The 19360-nt window shown below is 40.8% G+C and overlaps 1 protein-coding gene across 1 annotated transcript in view; it reads left to right on the forward strand.

Moving 5' to 3' along the window:
• Positions 1-18858: 18858 nt before the first annotated feature.
• Positions 18859-19360, forward strand: part of CDH20 (cadherin 20) — a 119947-nt gene continuing 119445 nt past the window's right edge. Inside the window, exon 1 of the mRNA XM_068931526.1 lies at positions 18859-19013. The gene's annotated coding sequence lies outside the window, so the exon portion shown is untranslated. The remainder of the gene's footprint in view (positions 19014-19360) is intronic.

Raw genomic sequence — 19360 nt, forward strand, 5'->3', positions numbered from 1 at the left:
TTTTGGCATTTAGACTATGAGGTGATAAAGGAAGAGTTTGCGCCACCAGCAACACTGGCAGCCTGGGTGTCTATGAGAAACCTCTCCTTTTTGATATATCTGGGTAACGGCAGTTGAGGATTTTTGACAGAAAGTGCTGGTCAGATACTGTTCTCAGTCAAGGTGTTATGCTCTGGAAGTAACTATATCCCCTTGCAAGAGCTAATCTGAAGTTGGTTCCACCATAGCTGACAGCAATGTGTTGTAATGGTTTTTCCATGTCTCAGGCATGGTAGGAATATCTACACTCTGTAAGCCAGAAGGTCAGCACAAGGTCACAAATGTGGACTTTGGGGCAATCAATTCTAGTTAGTGTTCTGCTCAGCGATGCCTTCAGCTAGAGGAATAAGGTGGCATTGCCATTAGCACTGCTTGAGGGGGCAAATGCTCCGATTTTGGTGTTGTGGAAGATATTATGTAGAATCCTCCTCCTCCTCTTATCCTCATCATGGCTGTGTTCAGCCACACAATATCTCACTCATGGAATGGGTGGCTATTTGTAGAGGTCTGCTATTTGGAACTGGAGGCTCTTTGTAGAGGTCTAAGTGAAAATCCGAAGGAGCTAATAGACACCAAAGTTAAGCATTTGGGCATTTGGGTAATAATGTGTTGTCAGATGAAACTGGATGCAGAGGATGCAATGCGTGCAACCCATGCTGTACTGGACTCTAGATAAATGAATGTTAGAAGCCTTTGTGTCACTGTGGCCAGCTCAGTGAAAACATTTGCTAGGTGAAAAACCCCAGCTAAAAAATAGGCACACAAGATAAAAAAGCATAAAAATAAATCTGACCACATTAAGAAAGTTCAAGAGAATACACCTGAAAATACTTTACAGCTGTTACAGATATTGACAGGATGCCTTCACCTTCAGTATTCTCTCTGGTTCTGGTGATCTCCCTCTCAGAAATTATCTGACCAAGTATGTCAGTTCCAATGTTCCTATAAAAGTGATATGTTTTACTACATCTATTAGACTTTATTTATGCCCGAGTTGCCAGAAACCTCAGTTATCCTCTGCTGATGAGGTTTTATGCCAGTCAACAGCCAGTATCTAACAACAGAAATATGGGGAATCTCTCCTTAATTTTTACAATGTCTGCCCTGTGCTTTGGGCTTTAAATCTCATCTTTACTCAGAACACTGTTTGAATAACTGTTTGTGCTCCAGGGAATGACTAAGAGCATTTTTATTTTCTCTTCCTTTTGTGCTACATTTTTTAAAAGTTTTATTTCCTGCAGTCTATCAATCAGCCAAATTCCAAATGTTTCACAGACTGGAAGATTTCAGGTAGCTCACACCTATTCAGAAATGTAAGTTAGTATGTCTCATTTAGACAGAGAATCACAGTCTGTCCTTACTTAAAGCCTCTGAAGCTGACATAATCAATGTTATGTCCTGATTTCAGTCTTCGTCATGAAACAGTTTGGCCTTGACTAGATCTGCCCTCTCTAAGCGTAAGTTGTGAGGTGTGCTCTGCCTTGCATCGCGCAGTCCTAGTTTCCCCATCATCCACACTATTTTGCCACAACTCCTTTCCTGCCTTTCCTTCCAAAAGGTACACATCAGAATACTAGAGATGAGCGTAGACACAGCCATGTGAAATCTGTCCTAAGATTTCCATGGGACAAGAACTGGCCATTTGTTTTCAGCATTAAACGGAACAGCTAAGGCCCTATAATAGGAGTCATTTGAATCTGGTAAGTTTTCTTTTGATTACGTATGTGGAAACACGGTTGGCATCTAAGATGCTTCTACATGTTTTAAACAAGATCAGGAGTGAGCTTTTCAAATGAATCTCCCCGTTGTCACCCTTACTCTACTCTTTTTTATATTTATCTCGAAAACATGCTAACTTTTGGATGAAACTAAACTGCAAGATACACTCTGGGAGCACACCTAATGCAGTGCAACCACTAATGCGCATTCTGTTCACAGGACCAGAATAGACCTAGTCCAAAGTAAACTCTTTCCAAAATGTGTATACTATTGATATCAGATCCTCTATATCAGTAGTTTCACCCTACAGATCCACTCCTATTATGCAGCACTATTTGCTAATTTAGACATAGCTCATACTGTGGAAGGGATAGTTCTCAGAAGAAGATGCCGGAAGAGAGGAAAAAAAAACAGTAAGAGCATGTTGGGGGGCACTGCACTGTAAATAACATTTGTTCGTCCATGGATAGCAGTTAGACTCATAGGACCCTTAAAACTGGGAGCTAAATTTATTGGTCACTTGCTTGCTGTGACCCTCAGGACATCATATCTAAATGAGACTTGAAGGGTAAGGATCTCTCTGCTCCTCTGTGTTGCTGGACAAGTGAAAGAATATACAAGAGGGCTGGTTCCTCAGCTTATTTACCCAGAACTATGGGTGAGCAGAAACTTCAGGAATGAAGGAATAGCTTTCTCATTCCTTTTCAGAGATGGCAGAAGTCAATAGAGAAAGAGTTTCCTCTACACCAGCTTTCTTCTGCATTTCCACTGGTGACACTGTGGGAGCCATCATAGCTACAAACAAAATCAGTATTGGCTGGGGGCTGAGCTAAACAGAGAGCAAGGGAAAGACTTCTATTCTCCAAGCAGGACTAAGTTCCATGTTTGCTTGGCAGTGTCCTATCAATAGATCTTGAATCACTGGGAGCTCTGTTCAATGTAAGATGACCAAGGGCCATCTGACCAATGTGAGATGACTCTTCAGTATAGGATGACTTAAATTGTCCTCTCAGTGAGACACAGAAGACTACAGAGGATGAAAACAGAACGTAATGAACTCTCTTCCTGCCTATCCACGCAATAAAACAGAAATAATCAGAGAAGTGTTAACTGCAGGAGCCTCAAAGGAAAATTAGATATTACTTCCCAGAGGAGGAGAATGCACCACCTTACCTGCTGTCACCTAACCATGAATAGTGTTTAGTGCATGGGAACTGGGACACGATGTAATAAATTATCATGTTGTATATTCACGCTAACACATGAGAAAGAAGGCAGTGGGCTACAGGCAAAGTTGCTCTAGGGGTGAGATTCACTAATCATTCAGTGATTACCAAATACCTAATTTTTCTGCCTTGAGGGTGTTCTCTTCTCCTTGTGGTTTTCTTAGTCTTGTAAGCAGATATGGTATTTGTGAATAAGGAAGTATTCCATGGTAAGGGCTCTTGGGAAACACTGACAATGTTTGTTAGTTTGGAGTGGGAAAAATAGTAATAACAAATGAAAGCATTTTGATAGATTTTTGAAAACTTCACATTTCTCTTAGGTACGTAAAAGGGAAAAAGACCTTTTGCTATGTCTGTTGAGGATCAGATCCTACAAATTGCTATATAACTGCAAATTGATCTCTATAAAAGAAAGCTACAATAAAAGGAGAGTGTCAGTAGAGCTGTCTAGAATTTGTAGTTTGCAAACATTTTTGCAAGTGTGGAAGGAAATAGGCTGAAGTATATACTGGTATGATTTGCTTTTGATTGTCCTGAGGAAAGGAAAAAAACCTTTTCCGGTCATAAGTCAAAGAAGCTTCTCATTAGTGTTGTTATGTTGGAGCTTAGATGAAGCAGCAATTTCATGTTACAGCCATTTTCTTCACCTTCATATTCTTTATGTGCTATAGACTGATTGATAATATTTACCTGCCTAGCAGAATTCAATTTGCTTGCTTTAGTATCCTTAATACGTGTTATTATTATTTTAACAAAAACAAACATTGTCAACATCATTAAGTCTCCTGATAGCCATAAACTGACATCTCAGTTCAGTGAAGTATCGCCGTTCAGGAAAGCAGTTAAATCTATGGTTAGGATATGTTAGGTCCTGAGTGATTCGAGCATGAATGAACATGAGGAATGAATAGCACCCCTACTCTTATGAAGTGGTCTTGGCACTTTTGGACGGAAGCACGGTTCTGATGGTCATACCATACTGTTTGTAACTGAGGAAGTGTAAATGCATGAAGGACATTTTTATCTGGTTCATCCCGTCTGGCACCTTCTGTCAAAACGGAACTCACACTCATGAGTCTTTTTTTTATTATTATTATTATCATTATCATTATCATTATCATTGTCATTGTCATTGTCATTATCATAGGAGCTGAAGAGAAAATTCAAAAATTGCGTAGGATGAAGATGAGCTTGAGGAAAGTCTAGAGAATGTATTTAAGAGGTTATATACTTCTGGCCCATGCAAACCTCTAAATGCTGCCAGTACCCTCTGCCCAGTCCAGAGAAAAATATGAAGGCAAAATCAAGCTACTTTCAGCCTCCATCCCCATGTCTTCCTTTCTGCTTACCTCCTTTACAGCTAAACTCAAGCAGAAAGAGAAGGCCAGTATCATGAAGAGGGTAGGCAAATCCATCCATAGGCTGCATGCTCGTTTATCTGGGGTAGAGCTTTGGCAAAAATCTGCAGTGTGATCTGCTGGATTTCCTCTTTTTCGTCTTAGAATTGCCTGTCCATAGTTGCATTCCTTTCCCCCTCCTCATGAGCAGCAGCTAGCCTGTAGACTGATAGGCAAACAGTGCTAATAGTGCTGGGGGTGCTAAATGGGTACTAAGAAAGAAACACTGAAGTTTCTAGCATCTCTCTAGCACCCAGATCTTTCTTGAGGAATGGCTTTATTTTAGGCAGGTTTCAGGTGATAAAAGTGGGAGAAAACACGTGAAAACAGATTGAATTATTCTGATGAAGGAAAATGCAAAATACTTCTTGGCTGATTTAAGATAAAGAGAAAAGTCTGTGGTCTATTCATATCATGTAGCAGCCTAACACTCAGAATAAACGTTAACGCATTAGTTAGCATGTCCGTTTGCCAATCTGAAGTCCTTAATCTTCAGTTCATATGGTTCTTGGAATGCCCTTCTCTGCTTCTAAATATCTCCTCCTGACTCCTAATACCAGGATTTACCTTCAGTAATTCTGTTTGAATTACAGCCAATATTCCGTAATCTGAGTTTCTGATATGCTTCATATAAAATTATTGCCAAACTGGTATGTTAAGTCTGTGTTTGTGTACCTTTCCTTTAAAAAATAAAAGAAGATTCTTATCTGCAAATTCACAAATTATCCAAGCTGATCCTTTATCTCCAAGGAAAATTAAAAGAAAAGAAAAGTAGGATAATATACCCTCATTAGTCTATGAAGGATACTGCTGAATTTGTCAAAATGGGATAAAACCTTGGAATACTATAGCCGAATCCTCAACCAAGCTTGGATGATCAGCCAGTGTCTGTAATTACAAAACAAAACTTGTTTCAGTTTTGGATTTCAATAAAACTCTGATCCTTTCTCCTGAGTAGGTGACTGGTTCCAGTGACATATACCGGCTGTTTATCCATTCCCACCTGGGTTACCACAGTTCCCTATATCAAAAGCAATGCATCAGCTCCAGTGGGCACAAAATTCCACTTTCTGCTGCGTCTGGAGTCTGACCACATCTGGAAATACTGCAAAGTCTCTCTGCTAAATAAAATTTTTCTGTTATGACCATCATGGCAAGGATTGAAGGATATCTGTTGGGAGCTTCATTATTGTTAATCTAATTTACAGGACTGGTATTGAAAGAGTCCCAGTTATCTGAGCAGCAATTCAAACCTCTCAAACCAATATTGAATATCTATAGGCTAAAGCAAGGATACATGGATTTGAGAAGAGTTTTGACCTTCCGAATTCGGAGTCATCAGCATATCACAGCATCCAGTTCTGTCACCCTTTTTCCTATTAAAAAGTGTCTTCAGACACAAATGATTTCACATCCCTTTCCATGTTACTGAAGGAAGACAGTTGCATCCACCTAGCTGTCGCTTGGACCATAGCACCAACCAGGAAAATGTATTCAAGCATCTTTAGGACAGGACCTATAGTGGAGCAATCAGGCTATGATCAGACAGCATAAAAAGATGCCAGCTCTCTGCTAGACGCTGCTGAACCATAGCAGGGAACATTTTGATGTCCAAATCTCGGTAGCGTTAGTCAGACATGTGTCCTGTTCTCTGCTGGAGGCTGTTAGATTTGTAGCGGGGAAGGCAGGGAGCAAAACCTGTGCTGTGCCTCAGCCATCACAAGTCACACTCCTGCATTATTAGCACAAATCAATGAGGAAAGCAGATTTGTATTAACATGACAGAGTGTGACATGGGACAGCTGAGATACGAGCGTATTTTTGCTGCCCCTTGCAGTCTGCTGTCCTCTGCTGTCTCTTGGGTAGCAGTAGCCCTGACAACAAATGAAGAGGAGGAGGCTCTGAAAAGTGAACTATTACAGATCTGAACAACAATAAAACTAGCTGTTGTTTTTTTCTCTGTGGAATAAGCAAGATTAGGGACTATATCTTTCCACAGTGCAGCAATTTATAAATAATTTTATTTCTTAGAAATACACAATGCATAGAATAAAAGGAATTTTCATTTTACACTGTCATCTTTCGTGTATATATGCCTACTGTCTACTGCCTATTTTTACTGGCTGTCTTCTGCATCTTGGCTCTTGCTGATAGCATATAACCTTTCCGTTTTGATTGCATGTCCAGGGCAAAGGGGCTCATGTGTGTGTAATATGGAGCTACTCCAAAAATGTGTGGTAAGTCTAGTGAATCTGGACAGTTTCGGAGTTGTTTCACATGTAAAGATTAGTTTGACAGTGCTGCAGCAACACAACTTCCCCCACCTGCTGTGCTACCATTTCTAGAATTACACACTCTGACAAGGAAATATGAACAGAAATGCTATGAAAGCGAAAATGAAGGGGCTGTGGGACCTGTGCTGTCTGAACAAATATAAGATTCCCCAAGTTTCAAATGAAATGGAGTGACACAGTCTTGTAAATATTACCACCAGGAAGACAGAGGACGATATTAGGATGCTTGTAGGTCACTGTTAATTAAAAAAGCATCTGATTATCATTAACGTAAATTGTTACTGAAGGAAATGGGCCCTTCATTGCAGGAGAAAAACTGGCTGAGTTAGCTTAAATTGTCTGAAGCACATGTACCATGTGATGGAACCAGTGAAGAAATTGAAAGCAAATTATAAAACTGCATGTAGGTATCTAATTCAGCAAACACTTAAGCTGATGTTGAACTTCGGAGTTTTGTTGAATTGCAATAGTCCTGGTATAGTCAAGGGCTGAGCTAAGGTTCTGGGAGCAACAAATTTGCTATAGCTGAAAACGACATTCCTTAGACTTCCAAAAGCAAAGAAAATCAAAGAGAACAATGTCAAAAGTCAGAAACTCTTGATATTTAAATGTACATCTCAAGAAAATAAAATTCTAGCACCTAGATTAATTTACATCCCTCCACTTGCCAGGCAGCCCAGTGCCAAGCGCTATTATAGTCTGATTTAGGAATTCTTTCCTACAGATAATTCTATCTAGTAAGAATTTGACTTAGAGGTATTTGGTATTCCTCTTGCTCCAAAAGTCACTCGGCTTTTCTCTTGTATTGCCAGTGGCTACACCTAGAATAGCCCTGTGACTGACGCAGCCTCCAAAGCACTTGGAAAATAATTTCATCTATTTGAAACTCCACACTTTGGGGGAACTTTAGGGAAAAAAAAATCTTTGTTTTCTTTGGTTTCCTTATTATGTGAAAGAAAACAACTTGGAATATCATCTGAGAGAACGTAAAATACCAAATCAAGCAAGAAAAGCTGTAAATACTATTCAAAGATTTTATTTGGTTTCTGTGCTACTTTTAATGCTTGTAATACTGTGCAAGCAGAAGAGATCTTCTGTCTTGACACGAACATTTCGCAGAACTTTGAATTTCCTCTTCATGTGTCTACAGGGAGCTTAGCAGTTGGAATTTGGGGGTTACTTTAATAAGTTATCTTATTAAATAATGGAGGTAGTTTAACTGAGTATTGTGAGTTTTCAAATACTCACTTCATTTTATCTGCTGTGAACATTGCTACATAGCTTAGCAACTCCTAGGCTGGCAATGCTTGCCATTAGAGTATATTGTATGAGAGGGTAGCACTGCACACATTTCACAGTACTTTACAGCTACTGAAATTATTATTTACAAGCAGTTTTCTCAAGCAAAGTGGTACAGTGATTCCTCAAACTCAGTTTATGTCATAAGAAAACAAAAAGAGCTATCAAAACATATACACGCAAATGTATGTGATAGGAACTGAAATAACACGTCACCTGTAATAGTTTTTGCCGGTAGTAAATTTGTGCAAACTAATATAGTTCTCTTGAGTACTTTGAAACTAAAATAATTTACATGAACCATGGATTTGGCCCATCTTATACAAATGTGGTTCTCAGGGTATCAATCCCTTTTCTACAGCTGTGTATTTTGAGATGAGTTGCTATGGAAATTTCTATATCTTTAAATACTAATTAAAGCATTCACATTAAAATAAATTAATAGCTAGTAGAGTTTAGTAGAGTGATATCTTTTTTACAAATATTTTAAAACTAAATTTTTAATTTCATTTGTAAGTTGTGGGGATTTTTTAACCTTTTCTCTTTTAATTTAGGTCATTTTCAGACAAGAAAATACAAATGTTACCTTCAAAATATGTAGTTCTGTTTTCGACTGGAGACTACTGCAGCACTTCTGAAACCATTTGAAAATGTCCAGATCTGTCTCCTCTTTATTGCTGCTAAAAATATCTACTGAATTTGAAAGTAGGTTGAGCTCTCTGGGAACTCTTCCTTTTTTTTAAATAGTTTTCAGCTGGGCTCTAGCTATGACAACCACTAAGATACTTCCCGAAAATGTTCCCTTCAATCCTCCTACATTTATCTCTAGCAGGCACCCTTCCTGCACAGATCCTACACAGAAGGTGGCTGGTCTTCTCTCGAGCGCCTCTCCCCAACTCTTAGGCCCAAAGGTACTGTCAAGGGTAAGACTCTCTGTACCATGCCAGTTACCTTTAAACTCAACACTTGGAGTCCATAGTAGGGAGGTGGCTGGACCTGGAAGCTGAAGCGTATGTCCTCTTCAGTTGACAGACAACAGCTAAAATTATAGTCTAAGGACATATTATCTTTCACAGAACAGGGCCTGATCTAGTGGATGTCCTAAGCAATACTGGATGGCTCACTGGGGTATCTCTCAGGGCCCAGGAATGCCTCTCTCGTAAATCCTAGCATCCACTAGATCTGTGGGTACACCCCAAAGCCTATTCTCCTGGTTAGCTCTGCCACGAGAAAGTGAATGGCAAATGACGGATGCTGCAGGACTTATTTCCTTCCCCTGTATTCCTTCCCATGAGTAGCAAGAATGAGCTGGGCAGTGGATGTAGGACCGTGTTACCCCGAGTACAAAATGGAACAGCTGAAGCCGTTACTACACAGAACAACTTCTTCATGATTTATCTATTTTCATTATTATTAAAGAAAGCAGGAAAAAGAGTAAAAGTAAAAATAAAAGGCTCCTGAGATGCAGGCCTGATGACTGCAAGTTGTTATTTTGAATATTAAACCCATTGGACATCAAGTACATTCTTCTCTTATTAAAATTATTGCTTGATAGGAAAGGCAACATGGGTCACCCTTTCAAAACAGAGATTGGTTTTAGGTGGTTAATACACTTGTAGGTGACCACTATGATTTGCCTTTAAAGGAAGTTGATCTTCAAATGGTTCTCTGCCTATCTAAAAACTCAGAAACTTCCAAGGTATCCCAAAATTACAAAAGTAGACCCTATCCTGGATTTAGAGGGCATTTTTTTTACTTTTTTATTCCCAAGTGCCTTGACCTCTGAGTTAAAGAAGAAAGAAGAAAGCCCTTTTTTTTTTTTTGCAGATATTTGATGAACGTATAAAAAAAGCTTGATTGTGTATAAATTTTTTGGACAAAATGTTTGTTGACATCAACAGGATTTTTTGCTTGAGTAAGGTCCACAGGATTTGGTCTGATAGGTGTCTTGAGGTTTTCTGCTTAAATTGTGCTGTGATGACAACTACAGTGACAGCAGTAGCAGATCAGACTATTTTTTGCCTTACGCCTGTTAACCCAGCTAACACATAGGCATACTGGAAAGCCATTTCTTACCTTCGGCAGGTACTTTTACATACGCAAAACAAAGTTCCAGTTGTGTTTAATCATACAAATTAGCCTCTTAAGTGTCCACTAGTGAACACATACCTGAGGATTATCTAACGTTCCCTGAACTTAGATTTTTACTGTATTCCAGAGAAAGTAATATCTTAAAAGGAAAACACAGAGACTTCTTGTTGACCTTTCTCTTATTCTTTCTATTCTAAGAAAACCGAGGACATATTTCATTTACAATATGCTACTTCCGCTACCTTAGCAATCAGCTTAGAGACACCTCAAGAGTAATATATTGCCTTTGTCATTTTTCATATATTTCTACATTTTATGTGCTGCACTGATGCAGAGCTCTTCTGGAAGAGTTTTCTTTTGAAAGACTAAATAGTTGAACAGACTGTCGCTTGAAAACGCTTTGGAACTTTATGACATACTTTTACTGTAAATATTCATTTACAGTGGAGCTCTTTTAGTATCAGAGTTTGAGCGACAGTGCCATGAAGATCCTTAGCTACAATGATCTATAATTTGTGGGGTTTATTTAGTAAAGCACTCAGTCACAGATGGCAAATTTTAGTCAGAATTAATAAATATATAAGTATGTTGATTTACAGTATTATTTTATCTTGTTTGCCTCTGCTGTGTATTCATAACATCTTTGAAATCCTTAAGCTTTATCACTGTCTCTTAGAAAAAACATAATCATGGCACAAAATTGGTTTTCTCTCTCTCTTTGTCTATCGGGATCTCAGTGTATTTCTGACTAACATGCAAATAATTGCTTTCCTGCTTAACTCGTCCCCTTCCCTGGAGACAGGAATAGCCTACCAGGAGACCAGAAAACTTACTGTGTTTAATTCGTCGCCCCCTGACCTGCTACTACAGCTCTGGTATGTCATTGGGATCTACATACATTAAATAAGAACACACTCTGGCACTACACATTTCAAACTGTTGTCTAAATTTCTTTTCAAAGAGAAATATGGGTTTGTTCCTGCAGGGTACTCTGAACCTAGAGTCCTGCTTATCGCAGTGGCACTGACCAGCTCTGCCTCCCTCTGGGCCGCATACATCTGTGAACGAGCTGAGATGAACGATCACATCCACCTCGCTGTACAAATGGGTCAGTGAGAGGCCCAAGACAGTAACTAGGGCCATTAGCTTTCTCCATTGCGAGCTTCCTCTTTTCATTAGGTTTGAGATAGTGACTGAAATTTATTAGCCTAAACTGGGCTGGGATTGATGAGATTTACAGCGATATATAGAACAAACGCCAAGTTGGAGAAAAGGGATGAAAAATTGAAATGATAAAGTTGTATTGGTAGCTTGTTGAGGTAATTGAAGTGCCTTGTTATGTTGTATTGTGATGGGTTCAAATAAAATATAGGTGCAATTTGTCTAGATCATGCCATGCTTGTAGCTCACTACAAAACAGATTCTTCTATTCTAGTGTTAAGGGCATGCTCAATTTTTGGCTGTCACCGCGGATAGTGAAGGAGTGAGATGAAAATAAAACTCCTCCTTATTGACACACTTGGCATTGTTCACATTGCACTGTTGACAGTAGGCTGCTGCACAATTTTCAAAATACCCAGTAGGATTTCTGCAGCATAGTCCAACGCACCCATTCTTGTTCCCCCAGGGATCTTTCGGGCTCTGATTTCTACTCAGAGTTCAGGGGCATAGCTTTGCTTCAGGTGCATTGAGGGGCACTTGCATGTTTCACCGATACATGTCCGCACTATGAGACCATCCGCCTTGAGATGGGCAGGGCTTGCAGGTGGCTCTGTTTGGGAGATCCCCAGGCTTCTCAGCTCTGTCTCTGAGCAGAATCAAAGTTCAAAGACAACACATGTGAAAAACAGGGACAGAGCACAGTTAGTGAGATCTCTCAAAACAAATGCAAAATCACTTTGAGGTTATTATCTAGACTTCAAGAGGGAAAAGACATTACATTTCTCCAGAGATGAGGCTGATTTCCTGAAGCTGTTGCTCAAGCCAAGCTCCCACTGAAGATCTGTAAGTCTCACCTGAATCAGGACAGGAGTTTGAGAACCCTATGTGGCTTATCTTTCATTTATTTCCTGTTTAGGCCTAAAGTCCACTCAGCAAGTATGGCCTCCAAAACATGCACTGGAACAGGAGTTATCTCAAGAGGCAAATATAAGATCAATAGACCAGCTGCTAACTCTTCTCTGTGGAGGCAAGAAGCAGGAGTGATAGGGCATACCTACTGCAGGTTCAAGGGATGTAACAGCTCTCTAGCAGAATACTTCTACCATAAGTTAATATCCTGACGATGTTAAGCTGAAGGCTTCCGTTTATGGCTGAAGATGGCTTTCCAGAAACTGCTCCTGCGCTCATATACTGCAAATTGATTCCCTCATGAGGTCAAGAGGATTCTACATACCTTCCCAACACAGTAGTGAAAACAAGTCAGAGGCTATTAATATTGTAGAGAAGTGACCAGGTTCCCAGATAAGTATTTTATAATTACATAAGTAGTAGCATTGTAACAGTCACAGTGATCTAAGACTATAACAGAAGCAAAGTTTGCAAGGAGAGATAACATCTTTTATTAGGCCAGCTTTAGTGGCTGAGAAGAAAACAAACCAGTTTTTGCTCTGAGAAGGGCTCGTGGGTCTGGTTCATCTTTCCAATCAAATCAGCTGGTCTAATAAAAATATTATCTTTGTCTACAAAACATGCCTTGAAAATATATGTGACCTGGATGAATAAATAAATTAGATCTTCTTTGCACTATGGATAAAAATGTCATAATTCACTGCCAGAAAGTTTTTGTCAGTAGTGACATGTAGGTTGCACACATGATATGTTTAAATATACATAATAGTACATGTATTTTGAAAAAAAAAAACTTATTTTTTGAACAAAAAGGTCATTTTGTTACTGTGAATGGAACCTGTAGTGTGTTTGTGCAATGGAATTCCTCTTTCTCTGATCTCTTTCCCTCTTTCTCCATAATGCGCTTCACTCTTTGCTTTGTATTAAGGATATGTATTGACTTTATAGAATCACTGTAGCAAGTTGTAAATGATGTATTCAAGGAAAAATCACCACCCAGTTCCCATAGGGAGAACATGAACAGTGCTGGGCAATCAGAGTTATGCTGCATTTTATATTGTGATATTCAGTGCAATCAGGAAACCCAGCCCAAGCACAGATGCCACTGACTTAAATTCTGACAATAGAAGACTGTTTCTTTTAATATTCATAATATGAGATGTGAGGTGTTTTTCTTTCATTGCTTTGATTCTTTTCTCATTGCCACCTGTCATCAGGCATAGGGAGAAGACAAACTTTCACTACCTACAGTTGTCTCACTGCAGACAAGGATGTAGCCAGCAGTTTGACAGTTGCATGTGTGCTGGCCAATATGCTACCTTATTTTGTCCATAGCAGACCCATCCTGTCCTGTAGCAGATATACCATGGCAAACAATGCGATCCTTTTACCAGAGTGGTGCAGTTAGAGATATTTGTAAGTGTTTTACTAAATGTCTGGAAAAACAGAAAAGCTGCTCATCAGCATCCCACAAGAAATGTTACTTGAGAAAAGTTTTTCAAACTAAATAAAACAGTAATAATAAAGTATGTATATGGTTTTTAAAAATCCCACATGCCAGATAATAAGTGTAAGCAAACTGAAAGCGTAGGTGCTGTCAGGGAGAGGAGTTTCACCTGTGCTCAAAAGGCCAGGACAAGGCCAAGGTGCAATGGCAGTTCCTCGGCAGCTTCCCTCTGAGGCCTTCAATAGCGCCCAGGCTTACGGCTCCTTCTGTTTGGGGTAAAATTTTGTCATGCGGGTAGGACGCTGTGAAATTTTGGCTGCTATCTCAAAGACAAATCAGGTTTCAAACCACAGCAATAAGGCCCAGGCTGTCTTTAAGCTGAGTCCTGTCCTTGGGTTTTTCTGCCACTGCTATAGAGTTTTAAAGCCTCAGCATGAAGGAAAAGCTAATGCATCTGTCAGCAGGAGAAATGGCAGTGTTTTTCTCAGTAGTAGATTACTCTCCTGAAGATATTGGTGGAGTATAGCATGGTAACGGTCTTTTGGAAAAAGGCAGAAAAAGAAGGCAATGTTCAGTTCAGGGTCTCCCCTAAAGACCCTGGTTGAGAAAGAAGTTGAATCCTACAGCGAGATGGTAGGGAGACTAAAGAGAGATGGTAGACTGAAATGGTAAGCTGAATATTAGATTTAAGGAGAGGTGTAAGAGACAAGCAAAGGCTTTGCTTTACAGAGCAGGAGACAGTCCAAAAAAAGGCTACGGTGCCAAATGGCCAGTAGGCGTGAATATGTGTTTGAATAAGATTGTCTTTAAGAGACTAAAAGAAAGCCTTGCAGGACTTGCCCTACTCAAAGTGAGCAATGTAGAAGACAACTCACTGCATGAAATGACTGAGTAAAGCAAAACATGGAGAAATGTAGAGCAAAGATGCACATTTCTGAGGGAGGAGATTTTTAAAAAGAAGCTCTAACTCAACAGTGTTGAACACGGTTAACCCTTTTAAAAGGATGAAAATTAGACCCCAGGCTAGGTTCTGAGCTATGTCTGGGGAGTAATCACTGGTTACTTTGAAGAAAGAGAGAGTGGAGGCAAAAAGAAAGGCATGTAACGGAGCAGTTAGTGTCTCAGGGCCTGCTGAATGACTAGATACATGCATATACACGTGTCTTTGCCTCCACTACGTGGTTGTCTTTTCAAGTTCTCCACTGGATTTTGTGTGCACATAGACCTTTTAAATGGACTGTGTAGGACTGAGGAGTTTCACTACAGTGGTATGTGACATTTTTTACTTTCTTGGATAGAAGTGGTACTGGTATTCTCGCCTGTGGACATGACAACTTGAAAGCTTTTCCTATTACTGGTTTAGCAGCATCTTATAAAGGTGGATGTGGTTTTATGACCATATATCTTCCTTTCACCATTCTTGTTGTTTTATATGTGTTATCTTTTTATGTCACTTCTTCAGCTATGTGCAGTTTTGGTTTATTGCTTTTGGAACCTTCTCGCTTTTGGGTGATGGTCTTGTTTTATCATTTGGGATAAAGAATTCTTTTTAATGAGTATTCACCTTTTCCATTTCTCAACAAGATTCTGTAGTACCTTTAAACATTTGTCATTTTCTGAAAAGTCATGATTTATTGCACAATAAAAATCAATATGACTTAGGTCATGATTATTTTCAAAAGCAAATTAATAATTAAATGAGAAAGCAGTTTTTGAAAAAGTCATGAAAGTACTACAAAATCTACATCCTATTAATTCCTCCAACAGTTATCGATGCAAACATCTAGTTCTTGTGTTTCTAAAGAATGGGTAATTCACGCTAGCCACCTGTAAAGAGATACTGCAGAACAGCCCCCTTTTACAAAATCTAGAAACTTTTTTGCTGGAGAAATCATGAACAGAGCTGGATAAAGTGAAGGGTGTAAGTTAGACAGAAACATAAAAGCTGTTATATGACATGAAATGACAATACAAAAGTTGAAAAGGGTCAGTTCTGAGCTTTCTCCTCTGCTGTTTCTTCAGCTCTGTCATTTAGATAAGTTGTAGCTCATTCCTGCTTGCAGTCCTGCAAGACAGAAAAGTACATGAACAGATAAGCAATATCCATATATAATGCTGTTTCCTCTAAGTTTTCATTGTAGGAGAATGTGTAAATAGCTTGCAGCATACAAAATTCTCTTGTTCAAACAGTGATAGCAATATAATGTTTCTTTCATCTCTCCCAAAGCCTCTAAATTTTAAAACTACTCAGAATGCTTCATTTTTTAGTATTTTTTACTCTATTTTGCATTGTGTGTAGTACAGCAGCAGGGAGAAAGAGCATCAAGTATTGGAGGGAAAAGATCCAGTCCTTTCATGTAAGGACATTTAATCATAGCTGTCCTTAACAAAACGCTCTATTTTCAAGAACTGATTTTTATAGTTCATGTAAGGTTGGACAGTTGAGTTTTTTAATTTAAAATTGCCATTTTATTTTGGATTTGTTTTTGTGGAAAGAGCTGAGATATAGCTACACTCACCTATTCTATACCTTATGTGTGTATTTTGTGTGTGAATATTTGAAACTTTCTCTTCTCTTTTCCTGAAAAAGTCTGATGGTTGAAATCATGCAGATAATGTGGAGACAGGTGAGCTGACAGATACATTCTCTGCCATGTACTCTCAACTCTGATTTCAGAGGCACATGAGAGCACTCTTTAGTTGGCATGATTCAGCCCTGAATTAGGGGGGAGCATGAGACATTCAGTGCAAATGTACGTTCCTCCTCTTATTTTACTGTACATCACACAATGCTCTTAGAAAAGACAGTCACAGGCACATTACTGAAATGTGCTCCTGTGAAAGAAGACAACACGCAAGGCCAAAATTACAGTATGCAAACATCTGCTTTACTAAAATATAATGTTTGTATATCATACTCTGCTGTATATGTGAAATTGAGGGGCTCGTATATTAAATGAGTGTTATTTTTTCCAGTGCTCACACTGCATACTGTGCACACTGCATACGCTTGGCTTTTCTGTGTCATATAAATATGAGTACTGCATTATGTATTATATTAATCCTAAATTATAACCTTAAACAACAGATAGTATCTACATATATTTTCATGGTGCCATAGCACTTAGCATAATCAAAGAGCATTCACTGCAGCCTCCATTCCATTCAAGCTGTCATATATATTTTAATCTGACTTTTTTTTCCCTTGTTGCAGTCCAACTTGGGGGAGAAAAACAAACTCACAGGCTGCATTCAAACTGAGATCCAAACTGTTCAAAGAAGTGGCATCTGTTTAGTATTTTTAATTATAATAAGACATATTCCTAATATATGATATTAAAATAGCGAAATAGAGGGGGAGTGTGTATACTTTGCAAGAAATAAGTATTGCGTTGTGAATAAAATCCTACGCTGGAAAAACTTACACATCAATTCAATAACAAGCTTGATTCTAGCAAGAAGTCATTGCTCTTTTAGTCCAAGTCTCAATAGTAGTGGTGTACTGAGAACTTCCTGGAACGTTATCACACGTACTGTGTCCTAATACTGAGGAAAACGTGAAACTGAGTGACGTGTTTTGCCTTATTATTATCAAAAGTATATCAAAAGTATACTGAGTACCAGCGGCTGACAGACAATGTTGACAAGAGAGCCATGTCTGCCTCTTTGGACTGTTACACTAAAAATGATCGATCAACCTGAGGGGTCCAAAGATGAACATGCAATAGAGGAAACTGGGAGAACACAATATTGCTTCCCAACATATCAAAATATACATTTATCATAGCTGTAATTCATAATTTGTTTGGGGCACTATGCCAATGTCCAAACTTCCAGCGACTGCTACCAAGAGATTTGACTGCCCTTTTTATTTTTTTCTCTCTTTGTTTTGTAATGCTGAAACGCTGATGTTAGGATCAATATGAAAAATGCATGTCCAGAAAACTAGCCAGGGTGACCTTCGCTCTGTAAATAATCATCAGTGCAAATCTGGAGAGGAAAACAAAATCTTGACTGTATAATCTAAATCTTCATCTCAAGATTTAATTGCTAAGGGACTGGCAGTGTCCCAAGGAATTGATAATGAGATTTAGAGTCTCCCAATGCCAGTCATCTGTTTGGACAGAGACTGCTGGGACACCGCTCTGCCCCGAGCCTAGCAGAGTTCCTGAGATTTACCCAATTTGACTGAGGCTGCAAATGGGCTCTGTGCTGGTAGTGACAAGAAGTTATTGCCACAGGGAGTTATTACAGAGGTAATAACCTTCTAGTACCCAAGTGGACAAGTTTCTATATCTCTCTCTTTCACACGCACATACCACGAAAGCTGGCAGAAGTTTGTTACCTTCCCTACGCCCTGTAGAAAGAGGAAGGCTAGCACAGGAGCAGTGTAAGAAACGTCTCCCCTCCTCGTTACTTCAGGCCAAGACTAAAGAAAACTGGGAGACCGAGTGGTGCCTGGTCCTGCTGCTGCCTCTGCTGTTTTGTTCTGTGGGTAGAGAGTATTTCAGTGGCATCTTTGATGAACACTAAATATTAAAATCATCTTTAAAAGTGGATTTAACCCTCCTTTATTATTCGGTTGTTTTTCCAGAGTATTACACAAACCCTCCAGGAGACGATACTGTCTACTCTGAGGAAAAGTAGTTCTGACATTAGCCTTAAAATGTTTATTAACTAAAACTGAGCCTTTCAAAGAAAATCAGCTTTCCCTCTCTCGTTTTGTTTTTTTTTTTTTTAATAAAGCAAAGACTCTTTTCCCCAGTACTACTTTTCGTTTACCTCAGCAGCACATTTTCTCACAGCCCCGCATCTCGCCTATGCAGCGCCTCTTCACACCCTCCCGCGACATAAAAGCCGCGGTAGCGAGGAGGCACCGCGCTGTCCATCCCATAGCCGGGGGCGGCCCGCCGGGCCGCGCTGACTTTCCGCGGGGGGTGCTGCGCGCAGCTGCCGCGCAGCAAGGCGCGCAGCGCCCCGGCACCAATCGCCGGGCTCAGTTTGCTCGGGCAGCATTAAGCCCCTCTCAATATTCATGAGCAGCGCAGCGGCTGGCGGCGGCGGCGGGCAGCACCCACTTCCAGCGGGGCAGCTGCAGGCAGCGGGGCGCAGCGCGGGGCTCGCTCCGCCGCCCGCAGCGCAGCGCAGCGCCGCGGGGTCGGGGGCGCCGCCAGCACCGCCGCCCCGCGCCCAGCCCGCCGCGCAGCCCCGCGCGGTGCCGCCCTCCGCGGTGCCGCCCTCCGCGCCCAGCCCGCCGCGGCGCGGCCGCCCCCGGCAGCCAGACCCGGCAGCGAGCCGGGGCGCGGCGCGGCTCGGCCCGGCCCGGCTCGGCTCGGCTCGGCTCGGCTCGGCCCGGCGCCGCCAGCAGGAGCGGCGCTTGGGGCACCGCCGGCGCGGAGGGAAGTCCCGCGAGCTCCTGCCACAGAGCAAGGTAACCCCTCCTGACCTGCGCGACTTCTTCTTTTGCTCTGTTGGTTTTTCTTTTCTCTTTTCTTTTGTCATTTTCCTTCCCCCCTTTATTTTTCTCTTCGTTCGATTCTGTCTTTCTCACTCGCTCTTTTTTTTTTTAACTTATTTCCACCCCCCCCCCCCGCTCCCTCGTTTCCTGGCTGCGATCAGAGGAGGGGAGTAGGGGACAGACAGACCCCGCACCCGGCTGCTCTGGAGTTTGCCCGGGACATCTTGCCCCGCTCCAGGTGCACTGCGGCCGGCAGGGCAGGGCGGGGGGCTGCCGCCGCGCCCGTGCCGCTCGCCGTCGGGGCCCGGGAGCGGAGCGGA

The sequence above is a fragment of the Struthio camelus genome, chromosome 2 (assembly GCF_040807025.1).
Source record: "Struthio camelus isolate bStrCam1 chromosome 2, bStrCam1.hap1, whole genome shotgun sequence".
NCBI classification, from domain to species: Eukaryota; Metazoa; Chordata; class Aves; order Struthioniformes; family Struthionidae; genus Struthio; species Struthio camelus.